At 41.0% G+C, this 26,052-nt stretch overlaps 1 protein-coding gene and 1 pseudogene across 19 annotated transcripts in view; one reads left to right on the top strand and one right to left on the bottom strand.

Moving 5' to 3' along the window:
* Positions 1–25,964, bottom strand: part of ZFP2 (ZFP2 zinc finger protein) — a 47,283-nt gene extending 21,319 nt beyond the window's left edge. For 6 of the 19 annotated variants that reach the window (XM_063724543.1, XM_063724536.1, XM_063724541.1 and 3 more), the window contains exons 1-2: positions 15,125–15,211; positions 12,494–12,590 (exon numbers count right to left, since the gene is read on the bottom strand). The gene's annotated coding sequence lies outside the window, so the exon portion shown is untranslated. Of the gene's footprint in view, positions 1–6,604; positions 6,730–12,493; positions 12,591–15,124; positions 15,212–23,175; positions 23,354–25,353 lie in introns of those variants that run through there. The other 13 variants (XM_063724545.1, XM_063724548.1, XM_063724544.1 and 10 more) reach the window with 4 other exon arrangements.
* On the top strand, positions 869–2,991 carry LOC103890787 (DCN1-like protein 3; annotated as a pseudogene).
* Positions 25,965–26,052: the final 88 nt, after the last annotated feature.

The following is a 26,052-nucleotide window of genomic DNA, read 5'->3' as shown; positions in this document are numbered from 1 at the left end:
GCTGGTCTCAAACTCCTGACCTCAAGTGATCCACCCGCCTCTACCTCCCAAAGAGCTGGGATTACAAGAGTGAGCCACCGTGTCCAGCCAGATAAATTACTTAAAACTTTTTGTGAAGAAGATGCGAGTAAGACTATGGAAGTAAGAATAGATAATAGAAATAAACCAATAGAAAAGGTTTTCATCATTTAAGGACACAGAGCATTTTGATATGTAAATAAGGAAAAGGGAGAAAGTACAACTGACCCTTGAATACATGGGGGTTAGGGACACCAACCTCCCTCACAGTCTAAAATCCACGTATAACTTTTGACTCCCCCAAAACTTAACTCCTAATAGCCTAGTGTTGACTGGAAGCCTTACTAATAACATAACAGTTATTTCACATATACTCATTAAATGGAAGTGGATCATCATAAAGGTCTTTCTCCTCGTCTTCACATACAGACAGCAGAGGAGGAGGAAGGAGAGGAGAGGTTGGTCTTGCTGTCTCAGGGGTGGCAAAGGTAGAGCAGGTGGCAGGAGAGGCAGGCACACTCTGTGTAACTTTTACTGGAAAAAAATCCACATCAAAGTGGGCCTGTGTAGTTCAAATTTGTGTTATTTAAGGGTCAACTGTAGTGGAGAAAGAAGGACTGAATACGAGAGAGAGAGGGCAAAATCGATTTCCAAGAAATTTGTGTACTTCACATCCAAGACTAGGAACTCCAGAAAAAGTGTCAACACTCAGGCACAGAGTTCATTGTCTATCTTTCTTTCTACATCATTATTTTCTCCCTAATTTTTATTTAATCAGTATTTCAAAGTTACAAAAATATATTAAAAATCACTGACAAATATTTTCAGGAAAAGTGCAGAATTTCCACTTTATCCAAGGAGAAAGGGAATTAAGAAAATCATCAGATGTTCAACAAATGTAAAGAAAGGAGAATAAAGGAAATAAGACTGCATAATAACCAGAAAAATACTTAACACACATATAGTGACAAACATCAATGGTTCGCTTTCCCTATTAAAAGGCAAAAACTTGGCAGGTAAAGGAGGCGGTGGCAGTGGTGGAAGAAGAGGTGGCGGCGGCAGGGGTAGGGAGCCTGGAAACCCCAGCGGGGATGGTAGGTGGTTGGACCCACCAGGCCGCCATCGTTTCCAGAAAGGGTTCAACTGGAGGAACCTCTGGAGCAGCTGTTGGCTGGCTCCTCTGACTGATAGCATGTTGAGGTACATGGGCCAGCGGCAGCGAGGGCATCTGATCCAGAGGGGGCCACTCTAGAGGCCAGGCCACCAGTACCATGGGCCAGTGTGTCACCAGTACCATGGGCCAGTGTGACCCTGGGCAGCAAGAATGCAGACCATGACCCCAGCAACAAGTCACACAACAGGCAGGGTGCAGGCCACCGTGAGGAGCAAGTACTACCCTGTTGCATGCCAAGCAGAGATAGCCTTGTCAATGGGACCAAGAAGGCCGAGGCTGTCACTGAGGCCTGCCAGCTGCCGACATCCTCAGGAGATGCTAGGAGGGAGTCCAACTCCAGTGCCGAAGAGTCTTCCTTGCAGGGGTTGGAAGAACTGTTCAGGTGCTACAAGGATGAGTGAGAAGAGGCAATTTTGGAGGAAGGCATGGAGCACTTTTGCAGTGACCTATGTGTCGACCCCACAGAATTCCGAGTGCTGCTCTTTGCTTGGAAGTTCCAGGCTGCAACCATGTGCAAATTCACCAGAAAGATTTATGATGACTGCAAAGCATTAAATGCAGACAGCAGTGACAGAATCTGTGCACAGTTCCCTAGCCTCTAAACAGAAGCCAAACAAGAGGATAAATTCAAGGATCTCTACCGGTTTACATTTCAGTTTGGCCTGGACTCTGAAGAAGGGCAGCGGTCACTGCATTCGCAAATAGCCATCACCCTGTGGAAACTAGTCTCTACCCAGAACAATCCTCCGGTATTGGACCAATGGCTGAACTTCCTAACAGAGAACCCCTTGAGGATCAAGGGCATCTCCCGGGACTCTTGGAACATGTTCCTTAACTTCACTCAGGTGATTGGCCCTGACCTCAGCAACCACAGTGAAGATGAGGCCTCGCCAAATCTCTTTGACACCTTTGTGGAGTGGGAAATGGAGCAAAAGAAAAGAGAAGAGGAAGGGAGAGGTGCACTCAGCTCAGGGCCCGAGGGCTTGTGTCCTGAGGAGCAGAATTAGTGGCTCTGTCCCAGGAGCAGCAGCAAGGATCTGCCTGCTGCCCTGCAGCCAACTGAAGAATTGGACCTTTTGGGAAATTACTGAAGATCAGGATAGTTTCTACTTCACACCTTTGTTGGGGTGATCACACTCAACACCAGGCCATGGGGGCTACGAAGTCTGGCGGAGTCAAAGGAATAAGCAAAGAGAAGTCAAGAGTGAAAGTGGGACCAGGGGGCCAATGCTAGTATGGAGGCTGCAAAGGCCCCAATCTCTGGAAGCAAGCACTATTTACTGGTGATCAAACAAAGAAGCAGGTGGTGAGGATGTGGGGGTTGAAAGAAAGCCATTTATCAAGCACATGATCTACAGCTGTGATGGTTTAGTATTTTCTTTGAAGCATATGGAACACATTCTGCTGCTTGAGATAATGGGAAACATGTTCTTCTAGTTTACCATACAATTGAACTATGAGCCTGGGAGTGCTAGAAGCAAGGAGCCAGCAAGTCTAGACACATTCCAGAGGCCACGAGGGGTTTTACGCCCTGAGCCCTGGATTCCATCCAAGCCACGAGGGGTTTTACACCCTGGGCTTAGATTATGGTGCGGCAGGGCAGCCTTCCACCCTTTAGCACTAAACTTGGTGTTCCAAAGGCCATGAGGGGTTTTAGACCACAGACCCTGGACGTGTTCCAAGACTCTTTTACACTATGTCAGACATGCAAGCCCTGCCTCAGGTTTTTTTCCCAACAGTCAGTTTTTTTCCCAACACACCTTTCTCTGCTTTGTATCTGAAAGGGCTCTAAAATGCTGTATCATGTTTTAGGCACCTTCTTCATTTTTTTGGTTATTTCTTGTTTGGGGGGAATCTCCCAAAATATGTGAACCTGGCTACATGTTATCTTTTTTTGTAGCCTTCAGATAGAATAAGGCTCCCATTTCTTGCACAAATTAGATTTTTTTTGGTAGGGAAGACACAGAGCAGGGAAGGGGATGGGATGGTTAGGGTGAATTCACATAATAAAATGATACAGTGCCAGATCTGTTTTGCATATTGTTTCTAAGGGCAGGTCTGTACTGTGTGTAGTGCTAGTTACATGGTTGAAATTAGGTTGTAATAATTTTTTTTTTTTTTTTGAGATGGAGTCTTACTCTGTCGCCCAGGCTGGAGTGCAGTGGTGCGATCTCGGCTCACTACAAGCTCCACCTGCCAGGTTCACGCCATCCTCCTGCCTCGGCCTCCCGAGTAGCTGGACTACAGGCGCCCGCCACCACATCAGCTAATTTTTTGTATTTTTAGTAGAGACGGCGTTTTACCGTGTTAGCCAGGATTGTCTCGATCTCCTGACCTCATGATCTGCCCACCTCAGCCTCCCAAAGTGCTGGGATTACAGATGTGAGCCACTGCGCCCAGCCAATAATAATTATTTTTAAAGATTTACACACATTTGAATAGGAGTGTTAACTGTTAATCACATTGCATTAATTTCCAGGTGATTTAGAGCTCTTGGAGAGCCAAGGCCAGCCAAGAGCATTTGTAGTCTGGTGACAACCCCCTTTTAAGCTAATTTATCCAGAACTCTGATTTCCCTCACTTCTTGCTCATTCCTTCTTTGACCTATTGCATTTCATGTTGAGTTTATCCATCAACATGCTGCACCTGTCAGTCAAGTGAGCATTTTTTAAGAACTTGTTGTACTGAGAACCACTTAAGCACTGAATGCAGAGAAAGCAGTGCTACCTCAGTTTTGCTGGAAGTCTACTTCTTTCATAGTTTTCTTTCTTTGATGAAGTTTCTGTATTTTCACGTTGTAAGTGGAAATAATTTTGTTTGTTTCATTTGCCTTGGAGCCAAAGTTTCTGTTCCTGGTGGTCAGGAAACTGCCTGCCGGCCAACTGACTTTAAGGAAGACTGTGGTATGGAGCTCTGCTTGAATTGTTATTTATTTATTTATTTTTCTCTCTGAATATCATCAGCTTACTTGTCTGGCAAGGGCAGAAGCCTGGAGTTGGCCTGAACCCTGCCAAACAAATATCAAAGTACATTTAATAGTTAAATTTGTGCCCTTTCTCTTCTTGCTGCACCCATGTTGTCACTTAACCCCCAGGAGTTATCTTTTTGTTAAAGTCAGGCTCATTTGGGGTCATGTGATGACTGTTTAGGTTTATATGACCCTCCTCTCCTTTCCCTACCCCCAAATATGTATATATACATACACATAAAATATGCACATATACATACACATAAAATATGCACATATACATTTTATATATGTATATGCACATATACATTTTATATATGTATATGCACATATACATTTTATATATGTATATGCACATATACATTTTATATATGTATATGCACATATACATTTTATATATGTATATGCACATATACATTTTATATATGTATATGCACATATACATTTTATATATGTATATGCACATATACATTTTATATATGTATATGCACATATACATTTTATATATGTATATGCACATATACATTTTATATATGTATATGCACATATACATTTTATATATGTATATGCACATATACATTTTATATATGTATATGCACATATACATTTTATATATGTATATGCACATATACATTTTATATATGTATATGCACATATACATTTTATATATGTATATGCACATATACATTTTATATATGTATATGCACATATACATTTTATATATGTATATGCACATATACATTTTATATATGTATATGCACATATACATTTTATATATGTATATGCACATATACATTTTATATATGTATATGCACATATACATTTTATATATGTATATGCACATATACATTTTATATGTACATATACATATATAAAATACGTACATATACATATATAAAATACGTACATATACATATATAAAATACGTATACATATATAAAATACGTACATATACATATATAAAATACGTACATATACATATATAAAATATGTATATATATTAACTATATAAATATATATATGTACACATATATGTAACTATATTCCTTTGTTTCTTTGCCTGCTTATACTGGCCATAAAAGAGGGAGCTGCCTTCGACGCATAAAGTATAGGAAAAGTGCCAGGGAATGCCATAATGGAGGCTTTTGGGTCTGAATTTGGACCACTTCCACTAAAGTGAACATGAGCTTGTTCAGCCCTTTCCTCACAAGAGGGTCCAGTTCCCCAGACTTCTCCACATGCTCGCTCCGTAAGGCCAGCTTTGGCCAGACTGCCTCAGGGGCTTGAGGAGCTGACTCTGGTCCTACCTGGTTTCAGTTAGAGGGTCCTCCTGTTATTTTTCCATTTAAAAAGTATGTCCTCAGAAAACTTTACTGGAAGGATGGGTGGCAGGAACTTGTATAGTTCAGCTTCCAACACTTTGGAACAGATTAAAAAGCTAATCTTTTAAATAAAAACTTATTAAAAAAAAAAGACAAAAACTCAGCCGGGCATGGTGGTGCATGCCTATAATCCCAGCACTTTGGGAGGCTGAGGTGGGCGGATTGCTTGAGGTCATGAGTTCAAGACCAGCTTGGCCAACATGGTGAAACCCCGTCTCTACTAAAAATACAAAAAAATTAGCCAGACACAGCGGTGTGTACCTGTAGTCTCAGCTATTTGGGAGGCTGAGGCTGGAAAATCACTTGAACCCGGGAGGCGGAGGTTGCAGTGAGCCGAGATCACGCTACTGCACTCTAGCCTGGGCAACAGAGTGAGAGTCTGTCTCAAAAAAAAAAAAATAAAGACAAAAACTCTAAAATTGATTTAAAATCCAGCTGTATGGTACCTACAAAAGATATACGTAAAACAGAAACCAAAAAGTTTAAAATTTCAAAAGAGGAGGGCAGACACAGGATATGGCAGGCAAATGCAAATATAAAGAAAGCAGTGAGAATAACATATATCAGATAAGGGAAAATATATGTGAAAACAAAAATAAGCCTCTTTTTGGTGGAAGAAGGTATCAAATCAGAAATACAAGATTCCCCTTCCAAAAATAATCTACTTTTTTCAACAAATTACCTTGTTAGCTGAATACAGTAGGCAAAATAAAAGCCCAAATCCAGGTTGCTATGTGCTGGTCTTCCTTGCTTCCCTAAACTCTCACCACCTTAAGTGCTGGCTCTGTGCTCAGCATGCACAGAGCTTCTATTGTGAAATGCACTGCAGATCCCCGTGCCAGCTGTGGGCTGGTAAAGTGCTGATTTAGGTAACTACAAAAGGCCTCCTAAAAGGTGAACATGGCCAGACATGGTGACTCACGCCTGTAATACCAGCACTTTGGGAGGCCAAGGCAGGTGGCGGATGGCTTGAGCTCAGGAGTTCGAGACCAGCCTGGGTAACATGACGAAACCTTGTCTCTACAAAAAAGACAAAAATTGGCTGGGCGTGGTAGTGTGCACCTGTGGTCCCAGCTATTCGGGAGGCTGAGGTGGGAACATGGCTTGAGCTCAGGAGGCAGAGGTTGCAGCGGGCTGAGATCACACCACTGTAGTCCAGTCTGGGCCCAGGCCTTGTCTCCAAAAAAAAAAAAAAAAAAAAAAAAGAAAAAAGAAAAAAAAATGAACATGAAACTTAGTAATATCATACATTTGTCATCAATTCCTTAAGATGTTTTGTTCCTTTCCTCCTTTCCATTTAGAATGAGTCATTTTCCCCTAGCACTACATTCAGTACAGGATACCTCATAGTGTTTAAGGAGCTTCATGGGTTTATCTTACTCATACGGAGGTTTTCTTAAACCTAAAAACAAAGGCTTTTTGATACAGTTATTGTTTGAAAAAACTGCATATCCAATAGAATAAGGACATTGTAAATGATGAAAGTATAATTTATAAAGAAAATATGGGCCGGGTGCGGTGGCTCACGCCTGTAATCCCAGCACTTTGGGAGGCCAAGGCGGGCAGAGATCAGGAGGTCAGGAGATCAAGACCATCCTGGCTAACACGGTGAAACCCCATCTCTACTAAAAATACAAAAAATTAGCCAGGCGTGGTGGCGGGCGCCTGTAGTCCCAGCTACTCGGGAGGCTGAGGCAGGAGAGTGGCATGAACCTGGGAGGCAGAGCTTGCAGTGAGCCGAGATCACACCACTGCACTCCAAGCCTGGGTGACAGAGCGAGACTCCGTCTCAAAAAAAAAAAAGAAAATATGATAGTGATGAAGTTTTAGGCACCACAGCAGCAAAATGTCTTCAGATACAATACTTAGCAATCCAAATTTTTTTCTTTACAAAATCACAATCACATTTAAACTCCAATTACAACAGCAACAAAAATGAAACATCTAAGAATACATTTAAGAGAAATATGCAAGATCTTCATGACTAGTCTGTAAAGCGTTAACAAAGGCCATAGGCCATAATGAAAGATCTGAATAGAATAAAGCATCATTTTTTTTTTTTACTTAATATGAAGAATAAACATAAAGATGGCAGTCTTCCTCAAATTGACTTACACACTTTGAAATTCAAATCAGAACTGCCTAATTTTACTTTTTTACTATTACTGTTGAAACTTGATAATAAAATTCGACTATAAGGATAAATATATGAGAACAGTAATGAAACTTTTGAAAAGAAAAATGAGGGGAGACTTGCTTTATGAAATACCAAAATGGGCCAGGCATGGTGGCTCACACCTGTAATCCCAGCACTTTGGGAGGCCGAGGCAGGCAGATCACGAGGTCAGGAGTTCGAGACCAGCCTGGCAGCATGGTGAAACCCTGTCTCTACTAAAAATACAAAAAATTAGCCAGGTGTGGTGGCACGTGCCTGTAGTCCCAGCTACTGAGGAGGCTGAGGCAAGAGAATTCCTTGAACCCGGCAGGCAGAAGTTGCAGTGAGCCAAGATCACGCCATTCCACTCCAGCCTGGGCGAGAGAGCAAGACTCTGTCTCAAAAAAAAAAAAAAAAGCAAAATGAATTCTGAGACAACAAATAAAATAAAATAGTGTGGTACTACAACAGAAATAGAACAATGGAATAGAATCCAGAAAAATAAACATATATACAAATTTTAAAAATAAACTCATAGAAATATATGTAAACTATATTATAATATAAACTCTCATATATATTTCATATATATGTGACAATTAGGCATATTGTAAAGGTTCCATTTCAAGTCCATGGAGAGTGAGCAGATTATTTCAGTAGATAACATCAGCTCCAATGCCATCTCTTGAGAGGGGCCACTCCTCTGCTGAGCTAAAACAGCCCTGAGTGACACTCTACCATGTCATCCTGCTGTGTCCTCATCACAGCACCTAACACTATCCTCAACAATATTTCCTCTTTATTGTCTGCATCCCCTGTGGAAAATAGGAGCTCAGAGAAGGAGACCTTGCCTCTCTTATTCACTGCAATATTCCCAGTATCCAGAACACGGCACACCACATGGCAGAGAGATGCTAAATATGTTTAACGAGTGGATGGATGGATGAAATGCTTCACCACATCATGTTAAATGAAGTTAGATCCCTACTTCACATCACAGACAATAAATTCCAGATAGCTCAAGGATGTAAATTTAAAATTATAAAACTAATAGACAACACAGAAAAATATTTATATTATCTTGGGGTACAGAATTCTTTTTATTTTTGGAGACAGTCTCGCTCTGTTGCCAAGCTGGAGCGCAGTGGCGCAATCTTGGCTCACGGCAACCTTCACCTCCTAGTTTCAACCGATTCTCCTGCCTCAGCCTCCCGAGTAGCTGGGACTACAGGCACGTGCCACCATGCCCAGCTAATTTTTGTATTTTTGTATTTTATTTTTGTAATTTTGTATCTTTAGTAGAGACGGAGTTTCACCATATTGGCCAGGATGGTCTCAATCTCTTGACCTCATCATCCACCCACCTCGGCCTCCCAAAGTGTTGGGATTACAGGCATGAGCCACCGCGCCAGGCTCCTTTTCATAGCATGACCCCAAAGCCAAGCAAAGAGAAAGGAAATTTAACTGCATAAAACTTCAAAACTTATTTGTAGCAAAAGATATTATAAACAAATTTAAAAGAAAAATGATAGAATATTGGCAACGTACAGCAAAGGAATACTATCCACTTTATAGAAAAGACCTCTTTTATACGTAAATAACCCAATATAAAAATGGGCAAGGGTGTAGATAGGTATTTTAAAAGGCTGGAAGAATGTACATCATAGTTGTTTCTGAGGGTTGGAAACCCGGAATTCTCTCTCATAGCCTTTAAATTTTTTAAAAGGGATAGTAGATATGATAGTCTATATGCCCAATATTTATATTCAAAAAAAGATTACATTTAAAGGCAAATAAAAGTAATACCTAGACAATTCATACTCACGTCACTGGCCAATATGAGAAAGATGAAACTATGGAGAAAGATGAAAAAAGGAAAACAACTCTGATGTTGCACTGATATGTCCCAAGTCTATTACTGTCCTTCATAATTGCATTCCATTTACAGGTTATAAACACATCTAGTTGACAATTACACTTTATTTCTCAACATCTGAGCTACTCATTTCTCATCTACTGTACAGTTCCAAGTGACTGATCAGTAATTCAGAGAAGCAGCAACAAAAGTGAAGAAATGCCTGTCATCAGCTGCTATCAAGTGTCTAGACTAACGTCCCTTAAGGCAGACTAGTTAACTGAACTATGATATACCCACATAATCAAAGAAAGAAGCCCCTGATGTACTGATATGGACAGGTCTCCAAGATATATTGTGAAATGCAAAATAGCTAAAAAAAGAACAGGTGCAGACTCCTGAGTAAATATTATCTGTTACCAACTGGATTAAAAATTGGGAAATACATACATTTATGGGCTTTTGTAGTCATCTCTGGAAAGCTACATAAGAAACAAGAATCATTACCTTTTTATGGGGAGAGATAATAGGGAGCTTGATAATGGGGAGAGACAAGAGTAAGAAGACGACTTATTTTACGTGAATGTTTATTTTTGAATTCTGAACACCGTGACTATATCAGCCATGCAAATTTTAATTAATCACAATCTGAATAAAATTATCAGCAAACATCAAACCCACATTGAGGAGCATTCTATGAAATAATTGGCCTGTACTCTTCAAAAGTATCCAAGTCACTGAAGATCAATACTGAACTATTCTAGATAAAAGGAGACCAAGGAGATACAACAGCTAAATACAATGTGTGATCTGGATTGGATTCTGCACCAGATAAAAGCCAGTTGTAGGACAGGTGGCAAAATCCAAGTAAGGTTTGTAGATTGGCTAATAGTATTGTATTGATGTAAGTTTTCTCATTTTGATAACTGTATTTTTGTTATGTATGATAATAGGAAGCACACACGGACACTTCGAGTGAAATGGGCATGTCTGCAATTTATTCTCAAATGGTTCAGAAACATATATACACATACATAAACATGTGTGTGTATACAGGAAGAGAAAAATGGCAAAATGTTAATTCAGATGAAGACTATACAGAAATTATTTTTGCAGCATTTGTTGTTGTTGTTGTTTTAGATGGAGTCTCACTCTGTCTCCCAGGCTGGAGTGCAGTGGAGTGATCTCGGCTCACTGCAACCTCCGCCTCCTGGGTTCCAACGATTCTCCCACCTCAGCCTCCTGAGTAGCTGGGATTACAGGTGTGTGCCACCACGCCCAGTTCATTTTTTTTTTTATTTTTAGTAGAGACGGGGTTTCACCATGTTGGCCAGGCTGGTCTCGAACTCCTGACCTCAAGTGATCTACCTGCCGCGGCCTCCCAAAGTGCTGGGATTACAGGCATGAGCCACCGTGCCCGGCCTTGCAGCAGTTTTTAAAGTCTGAAATTATTTCATAATAAAAGTTAAAAAAAACAAACAACCACAAGATAGCATTTTCCACCCTTGAAAATAACTAAAATTTAAAAAGCTTGTAATACCTAGTGTTATGAACTGTGTCCCCCAAAAAAGATACGCTGAAGTCCCAGCTTCTAGTACCTTGCAATGTGACCTCATCTGAAAATAGGGTTGTCTCAAATATGACTGGTATCCTTATAAGAAAAACAGCTATTTGAAGACATCAACACATAAGGATAACATCAGATGACAAAGGAGATAAGGATTAGAGCGATGCAGCCATGAACCAAGGAACACCAAAGAATGCCAGCAAACCACCAGAAGCTAGAAGCTAGGAAGAGGAAAGGAAGGATTCCCCCACAAGTTTCAGAGAGCAAGGCCCTGCAAATGCCTTCATTTCACACTTCTGGCCTCCAAAACTGTGAGACAATGAATTTCTATTGTTTCGAGCCACTCAATTTGTGGCACTTTATTACAGCAGCTCTTGGAAACGGATACACCAAGTATGGAAGAGCATGTAGAGCGACTGGAATTCTCAAATACTGCAGGAAGGAATGTACAATGGTACATATACTTTGGAAAACAGTTTAGCTGTTTGTTACAAAGTCAAATGTACACTTGATCTAGCAATTTCACTCCTAGGTATTTACCCAAGAGAAATGAAAGTATATATCCACAAAAAGACTCATACATGAATGTACAGAGCAGTTTTATTCATAATAGCTAAAAACAGGAAACAACTTGAAATGTCTGTCACAAGTGAATGAACAAAAGGTGGTATATTCAACTGTGCACTACTTAAGACAAAAAGGAACAAACTATTACTACATATAATATCATGGATAGATCTGAAAAACATTACATTGAGCAAAAAAAGCCACGGCAGACAGTTAATGCTGTAATTCCTATTATGACCATGAGGAAATAATGTTTCAGGAAAGTCAAGCCTCTTGCCAAGACAATGTAGCTATTAAATAGTAGAGTTGGGATTTAAACTCTGGACACACTGACTCCATTATAACAAATCCTTTCCAGTTACCCCTTCCCAACCCCTGAGATGGGCAAACCCTACCTACTTCTCCTGGCCAACACCCTGATCCTGCCCTTCACTCAAGCTTGGAATACCGATAAACTGGGCCCCTAATCACACGTGTTCTTATTACCACATTCAGGTGCAATTATGACTGTATCCCATGCAGATGTGCCCTCTTTTATGATCCCTGAGAGCCCATAAGCCCTATAAGCACCAGGACCAGCTTGCATATAACTGTTTTCCCTTTCTGACCCTTGAACAGCACCAAGAACACAGCAGGCCAGGGTATCCAGCTGAGTAAGTGGCAGCTAGGAACAGAGGTCAGGAACACAGAGGGGGCTTTGTGAAAAATATCCAGCATTCTGCTATTTCAATAACCCTGTCCTCAGAAGTGAGGCCCACATGCAGTACAGGAGTAAGGGGGAGGTTTGAGAGAGAAAAATGAGCTCACCCGAGCTCCCAATGGCAGAGGCCAAGCAGCCATTGCTTTCTCCTTCCTTCCTCTGGGGTTCTTCCTTGGGGAGGGACAGAAGCCAAAGGAGGCAGAGCTGAGGGAAGGGAAAGAAGCCATGAGAAACAAGACTCCTGCAACAGCAACAATGAAAATACCTATAAATAAACTAAATAAGACCTGGATAGTAGCTACATAAAGAAAATGATTTTCATGAATTAAGTTCACTTCATTATGCCTATTTAGCTACATAAAGACAAAAGACAAAGAGACATGACATATTCTTGTACAAGATGTCTCAATATACTGGGATGTCATTTCTTTAATTCATAAACTTAAGGCATTCCCAACCAAGTTATGCCTAAGTAACAATATTTTACAGTTAATATGGGCCAAGAGCAGTGGCTCACGCCTGTAATCCCAGCACTCTGGGAGGCCAAGGTGGGTGGATCACTTGAGGTCAGGAGTTCGAGACCAGCCTGGCCAAAATGGCAAAACCCTCTCTACTAAAAATAAAAAAATTAGAGAGTGGTGGTGAGCACCTGTAATCCCAGCTACTCAGGAGTCTGAGGCAGGAGAATCACTTGAACCGGGGAGGTAGAGGTTGCAGTGTCGAGATCACACCACTGCACTCTACCCTGGGTGACAGAGCATAATTAATGAACTTCTTTATTTTATTTTATTTTAAGTTGTGTGTTACAACTAAGATTTTTTTTAAAAAAGAATACTGATGAGAGACAACTTGCCCACCAGTATTCATAAAGCTACGAGAATTGGAATACAGTATTACTGACTTATTTACCAGATATATTGTTGACCACCTACTGTATACCAGGCACCACTGCATGGGGTAGGGGTGGATACAGCTGTAAATAAAACAGATAAACTCTCCACCATCATGGATGTTATAGCCAAACAGGGAAAAGCATCAATGGAACAAATTAAAATTCTACCAACCTAAATGGTTCAAATACATATGTATTTATATACGTGTGTGTATATATATATTTCATTCAAGATATGAAATAAGTAACATTTCATATCAGGAAAGAAAAAATTAGTAACTTGTAACAAAGGCTTACCATTTGGAAACAAATAAAAATGTAAACAAAAAATGGAAGTACTAAGAGAAACTACAAACATTTTTGTGATCTCGTGGGACAGACAGCTTCTCTGCCAATGTCAAACACCCAAACGTGAAGAAAAGGTTTTCATGTGTGACCATAAGAACCTGTGACGTTTCTGCATAGTCAGGAAACATGCTTATGTATCAGATACAAAATTAAAATACAAACTGCAAACTGCATGAAAATATTCATTAGTGTTCAAAATGCAAATGTAAACAATCCTGTCTTTTGCACCTCTCAGAAGTTCAAGAGAATACTAACATTCACAGTTGGTGTGGGTAAATCTGGCACTCTTACACTGCAAGTGTTTATACAAACTGCAACTTTTCTGGAGGGAATAAGACAGGAGGTATCAAAATCCTTACTGTACCCTTGACCTAGAAATTTCACTTTTTAAGAGATTTATAGAATAAGACAAAATGCAAAGATGTATGCAGCCAGAGGGCCTATACTGTTTATAATATTGAAAAAAAAACCACCCTAACACAAAAACCTGAGGAGAGGATTAAATACGACACATCCATACTTTCCCTCACACTCATTAAAATGACGACGTAGCTGTATTTAAAATCTGGTATAAGTAGATAGTGTCAACATATTCCAACGTTTTTTTCAGGTGTATTTTCTATCTTCATTGGGTGTTTAGGCCAGTAAAAAATTATAAGGCTTAAGATTTGTGCACTTCACACCCCTTACCAAATGCATCTCATGACTCAATTTTAAAAGATAGACGGAGAAAAAGCTGCTAATATTCATATTTCTGTTTAAAAACAAAGTACAAAGTGTTTCTATGCTTATACACATATCCACGCTGCCATACAGAGATAGATTTTGAATGACTGTTTTAATCTGAATTTTCTAGTTGTGCTACAGTGAAATCGCTTAAGGAAAAAAAAAAAAAGATTCCCTGAGGTAGAAGCCTGCACCAGGTTGGCCTCCCCATTCTTATGGAAAGATGGGAGGGGAGCCCACGCCAGCGCCCTCGGAATGAGAACCAGAGGGCGGGTCCCGAGAACCCGGTTTACACAAAGGGCAGAGGCTGCAGAGAGAGACCCAGCCTCTGGCCCAGAATCCCCGGGATGTCCGCGGGTTAGGTTCGCTCCACGGTCGCAGCGTGTCCCGGGACAGCCAGGGAGGAACCCGGGCCCGAGCGACTCCTGGAACCTTGGGCCCCTCCCTGACCCGTGGCGGCCGGTGGGGCCCTTGTTCGAGCCCCTATCCCCGCTGCTCCGGGGCTGTGATTCCACCTCGGCGCCTGCCCAGGACAGCGCCGCAGGACACTCGGCTGCCAGTGTGCTCCCGCCGCCAGCTCTGGGGAAGAGGGAGCGCACCTGGAGCCGGAGGCCCGGCGCTCCACAGGCGCAGAGGCCGCACCCCCGGCCCATCTGCGGCAGGCCCGCCCCTCAGCCGTCAGGAAGCAGGGGCCTCGCCCCGCAGTCCTGAGCTCCTCCTGCGGGAGCCTACAAGACTCACGGATAGCGCGCGCCCCCGGCCCCGCACTCACCCTCTCCCAGCAGGAGCGGGAGCAGCGGCGACCGACGCAGCCGCGACCGGCGATTACAGCCCGGAGCGCCAGACTACATTTCCCACAAGGCTGCGGGGCTGCGGGGCTGCAGCGCGGCCAGGCCGTCGGCGTGTGCAAGAACAGGGCCCCAAAGGGCAAGGTTGTGCCAGTGGCCAGCGGAGGGGGCCCACGGTGTGGCCGCTGCAGGTCATCGGTGTGTCCGGGCGGGATGCGGGGTTCCCAGGCGGCCCCTTATCCCGGTTAAAGAAGTCTCTCTGGCCAGGCCTGCAATCCCAGCACTTTGGGAGGCGGGCGGGTGAATCACCTGAGATCAGGAATTCAAGACCAGCCTGGCCAACATGGTGAAACCCTGTCTCTACTAAAAATACAAAAAAAATTAGCCAGGCGTGGTGGCGGGCACCTGTAGTCCCAAGCGACTAGGGAGGCTGAGGCAGGAAAATCACTTGAACCTGAGAGGCAAAGGTTGCAGTGAGCTGATACCGCCCCACCACACTCCAGGCTGAGTGACAAGAGCGAGACTCTGTCTTAAAAAAAAAAAAAAAAAAAAAGGCATTAATTTACCAGGAAATAAAATATTTTAAACTTTTATGTATTTAATAACATAAGAGACAAAATACATAAAGCAAACATGGGCAGAACCCATTTTTAGTTTTGTGTTCTTTTTTGTACAGATGGGATCTTACTCTGTTGCCCAGGCTGGTCTCAAACTTCTGGGCTCAAGCAATGCTCTTGCCTTGGCCTCCCAAAATGCTGGGATTATAGGCATCAGCCACCACCCTGGCCTCAAGAGTTTTTAACCTACCTTCTCAGTAACTAATAGAAAAGCTGACAAAAAGGTCACTATAGATATGAAATATATGAAAAGCAAAATTAGTTTTATATTAATGAATAGACATGTAGACTACTCCATCCCAAAACTGAAGAAAACACATGGAAAAGCATATATTTATTTAAGAAATGATCTCATACTAGTCTGTAAAGTAGCCTCAACACATTTCAAGCAATTAGTATCATACAAGACCATATTCTTTGACAATGTAATTAAGCTAAACATTTTTTAAAAGACTAGAAACTTTTTAGAAAAGATTTAGGTAAAGGGAATATTTAGAGGAAATTTTGCAGCCTTCAAAGCATACAGTAAAGAAGAAAAGAAGGCAGATTGGGTAGAACACATCTAATTTTGTTCCCTCCTAATACGTACTGATGTAGTTCAGGACACACACACTGCCAAAATATGGCACCTCATCATTTGAGAAAACAGAAGAAACAGGAAGGACTTTTCCACACGTCTCCCCCGAAGCAGGTTGTAAAACCTAGGAAGAATTTCCTAACGTCCCCTGAAGCAGGTCATAAGATTCTCATGTGAGATTTGCCCTCCCTAAACGTGGAGGAAAGTAACATCTTTATTGCTAAAAACACATGGTCACAGAGAAAACTCTTGAACAAACAGGCCTTGCTAAGTTGCCCCCAGTGTATTACCATTAGATCATATCCTCTTTGTCCATTTATATTTCTCTGTGACTCTTCATCAAATTTAGCATAAAAATACACAAACTGTTTCTTTGGGACTTCATTTCCTTATGTGTAGGCTGCTGTGTCATGTAAAACTTGTATTAAAGAAACTTGTATGTTTTGCTCTTGTTAATTTGTCTTTTGTCTTAGGGGCCTCAGCCACATAGGATGTGCAAGAAAAATGTATTTTGCCTCCTTTGTACCACTAAAAGCAAATGTAAAGATTGTTTGAAAACTTGTTAATTCACAAGGTCAGGAGGAACAAGTAAGGACACACCAGCCACATTTTAAATCTTGTAAACAGATGGATGTTATTTTGTTGGCAAACCTGAAATAATGCCAAATCCCAGAGAGCTGTAAGAAAGGTAAAGGCCAGGCTGGGTACAGTGGCTCATGCCTGTAATCCCAGCACCCTGGGAGGCCGAAGTCGGGGGATCACTCGAGACCGCAATTTCCAGGACAGCCTGGGCAACATGGCGAGATGCTGTCTTTACAAAAAATAAAGGCAGGAAGGAATGGAGTATCTCTACTGTTTTGTGCAAACGTAGTCGGGTTTATGATCAGAACTGCTGTTATGTATAATGCTGCTAACCTCCAAGCCTTGGAGGGAAAAGGTTAAGTATGAACTTTCCGTTCTTGGGCACACAACCAAAAGGCCTGGACAATGAGAAACTTTTTCTGGACTGGTTCCACTAATGCTTTTGTCCATGAAATCACGAAGTATCTTGCCAGTAAGGGACTGCCCTTGAATGTTCTTTTGATATTGGACAATGACCCTGGTCACCCAGAATCCCATGAGTTCAATGTCAAAGGCACTGAAGTGGTCTACTGTATTAATATCAGATAATGTGGACTTTGTAGACAAAGAAAATTGAGACAGAGAGGAAAATTAATCTACCAAAATTTATGGCAATCAGTTTTTAATTTTTTTAAATGTTTTGTAGAGACAGGATCTACCTATGTTGCCCAGACTGGTATCGAACTCCTGGCCTCAAGTGATCCTCCCACCTCAGCCTCCGAAAGTGCTGGGATTACAGGCACATGCCACCATGCCCAGCTTTGTTTTTTTTTTTTTTTGAGACAGTCTCTTGCTTTGTTGTCCAGGCTGGACACAATCTCGGCTCACTGCAACCTCCGCCTCCCAAGTTCAAGCGATTCTCCTACCTCACCTGAGTAGCTGGGATTACAGGCACCAGCCACTATGCTCAGATAATTTTTGTATTTTTAGTAGAGACGGGGTTTCACCATGTTGGTCAGGCTGGTCTCGAACTCCTGACCTCAAGTGATCCCCTTGCCTCAGCCTCCCAAAGTGTTGGGATTACAGGCGTGAGCCACTGCGCCTGGCCTAGCTTTGCTTTTTTCTTTCAAATTCTACAGCAGGCTTAAAAATGGTTTATGTTCCAACATTACAATACTAAGTAAGGGATTCTGTGTCTATGTATTTACCTTTACCAGAGCTCTTTCTATTTTCATAATTTCATGTTGTTATTACCTTTCAATTTAAAGAATTCCCTTTAGCATCTTTTTGAGACAAGTCTCTCTGTCACCCAGGCTACAGTGCGGTGCTGTGATCTTACCTCACTGCAACCTCCACTTCCCAGGTTCAAGGGATTCTTGTGCCTCAGCCTCCCACCTAGCTGGGATTACAGACGCCCACCACTACACGTGGATAATTTATATATTTTTAGTAGAGACGGGGTTTCACCATGTTGGCCAGGCTGGTCTCAAACTGCTGACCTCAAGTGATCCCCCCGCCTCAGCCTTCCAAAGTGCTGGGATTATAGGCATGAGCCACCTCACCCGGCCAGATTTCCATTTCTTTAGGGTTGGTTTCTGGAGGTTAGTTTCTTTTTATTGGGATGTGTTTCACTCTTTCTTTATAGCCTTGTGATCATTTAGCACAACTAGAGATTCTGGGATTGTCTCAAACTTCTTCAGGGGATGCTACTTCTCTGGGCTTGTGCATAGAATGAGGTTTTTGCCTGCTTCTTCTTTAGAGATTGTAACCTCTTGTTCCCCTTGCTGTTTGAAGTATTACAGTCTCTCTGGTATGTAACAAGCTCCAGTGCTCACCTTTGTTCTCAGCAGCCCCCAATCTAGCATCCAAACTACTAATTCCAGTCAGTACTCTGAGTCTCATGAGACAGAAACCATGCCCTTGGAAAGCGCCATGAAAAGCTAAAACACTGGATGCACAGCCCACTCTTCCCTCCTGAGGGAAAAACTGACAGCTGAGTGTTTTTTCCTGATCACACCTTGCCATGCTAGGCAGTGGGAGTGGCTAGGGTGGGTAAAATGTCAAAAATTTTCTACCATTTTGATGTGTCTCTTCTTGTCTTTGCACTTACCTGGCATGCTACAACCTCTTAGTGTCTGGAATTCTCACAAAAGCAATTTGTAGTTGGATGTTTAGTTGACGTCTCTGTGGGAGAACAAGGGAGTAGGGCTTCCTATTCTGCCGATGTCATTTCTCTGGGTTAAAAATTATTTTATTTCAGTACTTGAAAAATGTTGTGCCTCTGTGGTTTCTAGTGAAAAATCTGTTTTCATTTGATTTTTATCTCTATAGGTAAACTGTGATTTTTCTCTCTAGCCTCCAGATTTTTTTTTTTTTTTTTTTTTTTTTGAGATGGAGTCTCACTCTGTCCCCCAGGCTGGAGTGCAGTGGTGCAATCTCGGCCCACTGCAAGCTCCACCTCCCGGGTTCATGCCATTCTCCTGCCTCAGCCTCCCAAGTAGCTGGGACTACAGGCGCCCACTACCACGCCCGGCTAATTTTTTGTATTTTTAGTAGACAGGGTTTCACCGTGTTAGCCAGGATGGTCTCGATCTCCTGACCTCGTTAATCCACCCGCCTCGGCCTCCCAAAGTGCTGGGATTACAGGCGTGAGCCACCAAGCCCGGCCTAGCCTCCAGATTTTCTTTTAGTTTTCTGAAGTTGAACTGCGATGTGTTTTGGTGTGGATTCCTTGGTTTCATGCTTTTGGGGGTTTGCTCAGCTTCTTGAATGCATAGGTTCATACCTATTTCTAAACTTGGGAATTTCCAGTCATTAATACTTCAAAGATTTTCCAGGCCCACTTTTTCTTCTCTCTCTCCTGAACTCTGATTATATTGTTAGGTCTTTTATTACAGTTCTACAGATTCCTGAGTCTCTGCTTTTCTTCCAGTCTGTTTTCTCTCTGTATTTAAGACTGAGTAAATTCTATTGTATCTTTAAATCCACTGATACTTTCCTCTGTCCTCTCAGTTCTGCTGCTGTGCCTATGCAGTGAATTTTTAAATTTTTGGTTACCGTATTTTAGTTCTAAAATTTCCATTTTTTTTCCTTTTTTTTTTTTTTTTGAGACAGTCTGGCTCTGTTGCCCAGGCTGGAGTGCAGTGGCACGATCTTGGCTCACTGCAACCTCTGCCTCCTGAGTTCAAGCAATTCTTCTGCATCAGCCTCCTGAGTAGCTGGGACTACAGGCGCGCACCACCACGCCCAGCTAATTTTTGTATTTTTAGTAGAGACGGAGTTTCACCATATTGGCCAGGCTGGTCTCGAACTCCTGACCCCATGGTCTGCCTGCCTCAGCTTCCCAAAGTGCTGGGATTACAAGCGTGATCCACCACGCCCAGCCTAAAATTTCCATTTTTTCTTTCTCACTTCTTTGCTGAGTCTTTTTATTTCAAACATTTTCATAATTGCTCATTGAAACATGTTTATGATGGCTACTTAAAAATCTTTGTCAGATAATTCTAACATGTCTATCACTAACTTGTTAGTGTCTAGAGAGTGTCATTTTTCATTCAAGTGGTCTTCCTGGCTCTTGACATGATTTGTTGTTGAAACTTGAATATTTTTAGTATTATGTTATGAAACTCTGAATCTTATTTGACCAGGGGGACTAGAAGCTCATGTTCCTCATTTGACATCTCTAGATACCACATAAGGGTCTCCATTTTACTTCTTTCTGTAGGTGAAATTTCTGGGAGCTCACTAGGCCTACACTGATATAACCATGGTTGGGAGGTATTAAGTGTGACTTATTCCTGTTCCCTATGTAGCCTCCAATGACACTGTGGGGTTGGAATGTGGTCTGATTACTGCTGGGCAGGGGTAAATGGTCTTACTCTGCACTAGGCCTCCACTTACACCAACCGACCAGAAAAGGGGAATGATGCCTTCTTCCTACTGGGTGGGGATAGAAGCCCTTTCTGCACATGGCCCCCACTATTATTGCTAGCATGGGGCAGGTGCTCATTACCAGCCAGTGTGGATGAATAACCTAGCTCTTTGCACTCTCTGACACCACCCAGCAGGGGTTTTATGAGCCTTCTTTTCATCCTTACAAGGGTAGAAGTTTAGACTTCCCACTTGGCTTTTGCTGGTGTGTATAGTCATGGGAGCAGCTTTATCTGGTTGTGTGACTAAAGTAGAGTGGCTGTCTAAAGTTTTCTGTCTTGCTAGACTGCCCAATTCCTGGTCCTTTGGGTAGAGATAGTAGACTTTTCTTAGAGCTTCCTTTTTTGGTGGGTCTCTGTTTGTATTTCTGGGTTTTCCATCTTCTTCAGCTCCAAGTCTGGGATATATGAGGCCAAAAGAATCACCACTGGCCAGGCATGGTAGCTCACACCTGTATCCCAGCACTTTGGGAGGCCAAGGCAGAAGGATCACTTGAGCCTAGGAGTTGGAGCCTGGGAAACATAGGGAAACCCACCCCTACAAAAAAAAATAGCCAGGCACAGTGGTGCATGGTACAGGACTGTGGTCCCAGCTATTTTGGAGGCTGGAGTGGGAGGATCACTTGGGCCTGGGAGGTCAAGACTGCAGTGAGCCGTGATCACATCATTGCATTCCAGCCTGGGAACAGAACAAGACCGTCTTGAAGGAAAAAAAAAAAAAAGAATCACCAGAGTCTTATGTTTGTTTATAATATACGAGGTTTCAGATGTATGGGATAAATAAGGAAAGGTACATTCTGTCTATTCCATCTTCCTGGAACAATCTGATTTTTAGGTTGAAAATTTAATTCGTAATACATAATTATTTTATTGAACAATATATACCAATATAGTGTTTTATTAAACAATATATACCAATATAGTGTTTTATTGAACAATATATACCAACAGGAAAATAGTAAGATTTCTTTGTAGTTCTTTTTGTTCTCAGATCAACTCATCTTGAAATCTCTACACAAAAATTCATATGATGAAAATTTAAAATTTTGAGTTGATCTATACCATACACCACTAAGAACCATAAAGCAGGATATTACATAATAATGTGGAATTTCTAGAGCTGAAAAGGCTAGACACCATGTAACTTGAAGCAGAATGGGGGCTGGAAAACATACAAGTTTCTTGACTGTTCAATGCTCTCACAGAAAGTTATATAAGAAAATAAAATATTTTCATTTTTTATAGATCTTAGAAATTACATTACTGAAATAACTGACTTTACAGCTTGGAACAGACTGAACTATGATACTAACTAAATATCTTCTGATCTTGAAAGACTAATTGCACCTAAATTTTTAAAAATATAACCATGTCAGCTTTAATTAAGAATTTTACCATCTGTAGTATTTGGCAAAATACCAGAACAGTTTCGGACACCAAGAACAGAAATAACCTTTTTAGTTCTCATTAAGAACTCTTCTCACAGACTCTCTCAAAGACCTACTCCCAACAATCAGTCCTTCAGTTTCTCAATGATCAAATAATCTTTGAATCATTTGATCATAATCAGAAATGATCAAATCATCTTTCCATCATCTATTCTATCAGATAATTCTTCCTAAAATAGTCTCAAGTTGGTCATTTGCTCCTCAGAAATATAGTAAATTAATATGTCCATCATCATATCCAAACTCCTACAGTCTTAGACAGCATTCAAAGTCTCTGACAGGATAACTGTAGCTTTCATTTCAAATATTTTTATTTTATCCTACCAGGAGCCCTCTACACCAGCAAAGCCAGTCTCCCTACAGGTCCCTACAAATGCTAGATTTACTCTTCCTCTGAGCCTTTTGCTCCTGGCCTTACTCTTGGCCTTGCCTTCCAAGAGTACCTCATTTCCATGTATTATTACATCTTTCCTTGATACTTGGATAATTTCTTTTTGATCTAAGTTCTTAGAACACAACACTGGGCACTAGTACACATACATGATGATATGTCATGACCAAGTAGAATTTACTTCAGGAATGAAACACTGGTTAACACCAAAATTCAAACAATTATCTATTAAAAGAATGAAGAGAAAAACAAAATGATCATTTCAACCAATGCAGAAAATGGACATGACAAAATACTACTCCCTTTTATGATAAAAACTCACATCACACTAGGAATATGAGGGAATGTCCTTATTCTGATAACAGGGATCCACAAACAATTTTTTGGCAGGGGCAGGGGTGGGGGGCGCATGTGGAGGAGGCAGAGTCTTGCTCTCTCCCCAAGCTGGAGTGCAGTGGTGGGATCACAGCTCACTGCAGCCTCAACCTCCTGAGCTCAAGCAATTCTCTTACCTCAGCCTCCCAAGTAGCTGGGACTACAGATGTGCACCACTATGCCTGGCTAATTTTGTTGTTGTTGTTGTTGCTCAGGCTGGTCTCGAACTCCTGGGCTCAAGCAATCCTCTTGTCTTGGCCTCCCAAAGTGCTGGGATTACAGGTGTGAGCCACCATGCCCAGCCTGGAAAGAAAGCTAACATAATATTAAATAGAGAAATATACTTATCATTTTTATTCAACAATGTACTGGCCTGTACTAGTGCTATAAGGTAAGAAAAATAAATAAAATACATTATGATTGGAAAAGAGAAACAGAATGGAAATTATTTAGATGATCGTTATGTGCAAAATATCCAAAAAAACCTACAAGGAAGCTATTAGAAATAAGTGAATTTAGCTAGGTTGCTGGATACAAGGTCAATATACAAAAACCAATTATATTTCTATATACTAGGAACAAACAGGAATGAAGTTTTAAAATACAATTTGCAATAATACCATGAACACTTCATGCCTCCTTGTCATTGCATAAGCTTTTTTCCCCAATTTGGAATGCCTTTCCATCTACCTCCACATGCCTGTGGACATTGAACTCTAACATTTCTTTCCAGTCTCTTCAGATTTACCACTTTTTAAAAAGCATTTTCTCTCCCTCCCTGAGTAGTTTTCAAACTTTAATTCACCAGCAAATTTTTTCCTTATAATTAAAAATAACAACTATCAAATACATGAAACTGACAAACATGGAGCTTTCTTATTGAAACAAGGGTAGGAAATAAAACTCAAGAGCCTTGACTTCCCAAAAAACCTCCAGGGCAAGGATTGAAACTCATTAATTTAATATCATTAAGCACCCAGGGCAAGGATTGAAACTCATTAATTTAATATCATTAAGCACCCAGGGCAAGGATTGAAACTCATTAATTTAATATCATTAAGCACCCAAATATCCAAATTGAGACTCTTAAAAAAATGAAGTCTTTCTCCTATCTTAGAGAAAATGAGTCAGCAAGCAGAAAATTCCTTCACCTCCAAATCACTTATCTGTATTCCCTTCTTTATGTGGGCTTTTTCCTCCCTGAAGTTAAGGTTAATTCCTCCACCTATGCTATGACTCGAATTTATTTCAGAAAAGTTGTTCCTCCCAGCAATGTCTTCTTTAATCCACCCTCAACAAGTGTATACATTATTAAACTAGAAATGGTCCCTAAGTCATTCTTCCCTTCAATTATATTTGAAATACAGTCTTCAACAGCCTACTTGTTCACCCTCTCTCAGTGAAATTTCTCTTGCCAAAGTCTACAATTATCTCATTTACCAATTTACTCTCCTTATTACTTCATTTATAGCACCTGACACTACTGCCCATCTGAGATTCATTTATCCCTTGGGCTCAGTGACATCACTCTTCTGCCTTTTCTCCTACATAAAGGGCCATTCCTTTTCATCTTTGCACAATTCCTTCATCTACTTCTTGTATATTGATGTTTTCCTGGGTTGTATCCATGATCCCTTTCTCATTCTAATCTATACATTCTCATGGCCAATTTACATGTGCCAAGCTTTTCACTAACTATATCTTAATTACTCCTAACTCAAGCCATCCAGCTCAAATTGACCTTTTGGGTTTGGATGACTCATTTAACATGTATAAAATCAAACTGTTTACCCCTATATTGCCTACAAGGCATATCACACCACCATCCATCCAGGTAACTAAGGCAGAAACCCAGCAGTTAATCTACCCTGTGTGTCAATCACCTTCCCCAATTATTTGACTGCAAAAACTATGCCTTATCTATTCTTACTACATTAGCATATGCAACATATTCTTCACTGACTATCCTTGCTTGAGCTTAGAGCCTCCTTCACCCATCACTGGAGGCTGAATTCTAGGCTTCAGTCTGTTCAGCAGTCTTCAATCTCCTAAATTCATCCTCTACGCATTCATGCAATACAGTTTCCATCACTTAAAATAGTTACTTAGTACCCTAAATTTCAGAATAAAATTTAAATTCCTTAGTTTGGCAAGTAAGACCTTTTGTTACCTAGCCACTGCCTTCTTCTCAAGCTTATCTTTTTCATTACTTCCTATAGATTCTCTGCAAATGTAATATGCTGTCACCCACCCACCCTACACCTCTGCTTATGTGGCTCCCTCTATTTAGAATCTCACTTTTGAAGAATACCTACTATTCTTCGAAAACTGGGCTCAGACATCATGGTCTCTGGGACACTATTGCTGGTCTCTCCTGGTTTGCTTGGTTAGTCTTCCATATTTCTGCATCCCATGCAAATCTCTCCATTTGTATTCTGCAACACAGCATCACAGCTTAACTATTTATCTGTGAAAACCCCAACACATTATGATTTGCTTACTCCCTTTAACCTCCTCTTCTCCACCCACTCAATTCTTGACTTCTTTAAGTTCTGTTTCTTTCTTCTATACAATTTCTAGAGCTCAGGATAATATCTGGCCCAAACTCAGGCTTAAACAAACATTTCTAAGTAAATCAGTTTTGAAATTTACAATTATTTTTAAAGAATTTCCTTTGCAGTCTAAAACTTTTAAAACCCCACGAGGAAAACAAACTTTTATTTCATAAACTGATTCCTTCTGAAGACTGTCACAAGTGATAGGCTCTTTAAACAATTAGGATTTCATCTGCAGCCAACTAAAAAAATATTAATAGCTTTAACCTTGAAGTGATTGCCTAAACAAACACAATGCTTCAACCTAAACTATCTAACATTACTGTTCAGAGCATAGCAAGTATGTTTTCATAATAAATATGACTTCAAGACAATAAAGAAAAAATTCTGAAAACAAAACTAGGAAATGTGTAGAAAATATGGGAGACTATTAGATGTTGTTTGGGAATGACTGGAACA

This window comes from Pongo abelii, chromosome 4, assembly GCF_028885655.2.
Source record: "Pongo abelii isolate AG06213 chromosome 4, NHGRI_mPonAbe1-v2.0_pri, whole genome shotgun sequence".
Classification (NCBI taxonomy): domain Eukaryota; kingdom Metazoa; phylum Chordata; class Mammalia; order Primates; family Hominidae; genus Pongo; species Pongo abelii.
Note: the sequence above shows the minus strand (reverse complement) of the source record. Positions and strands in the feature narration are given on the sequence as shown.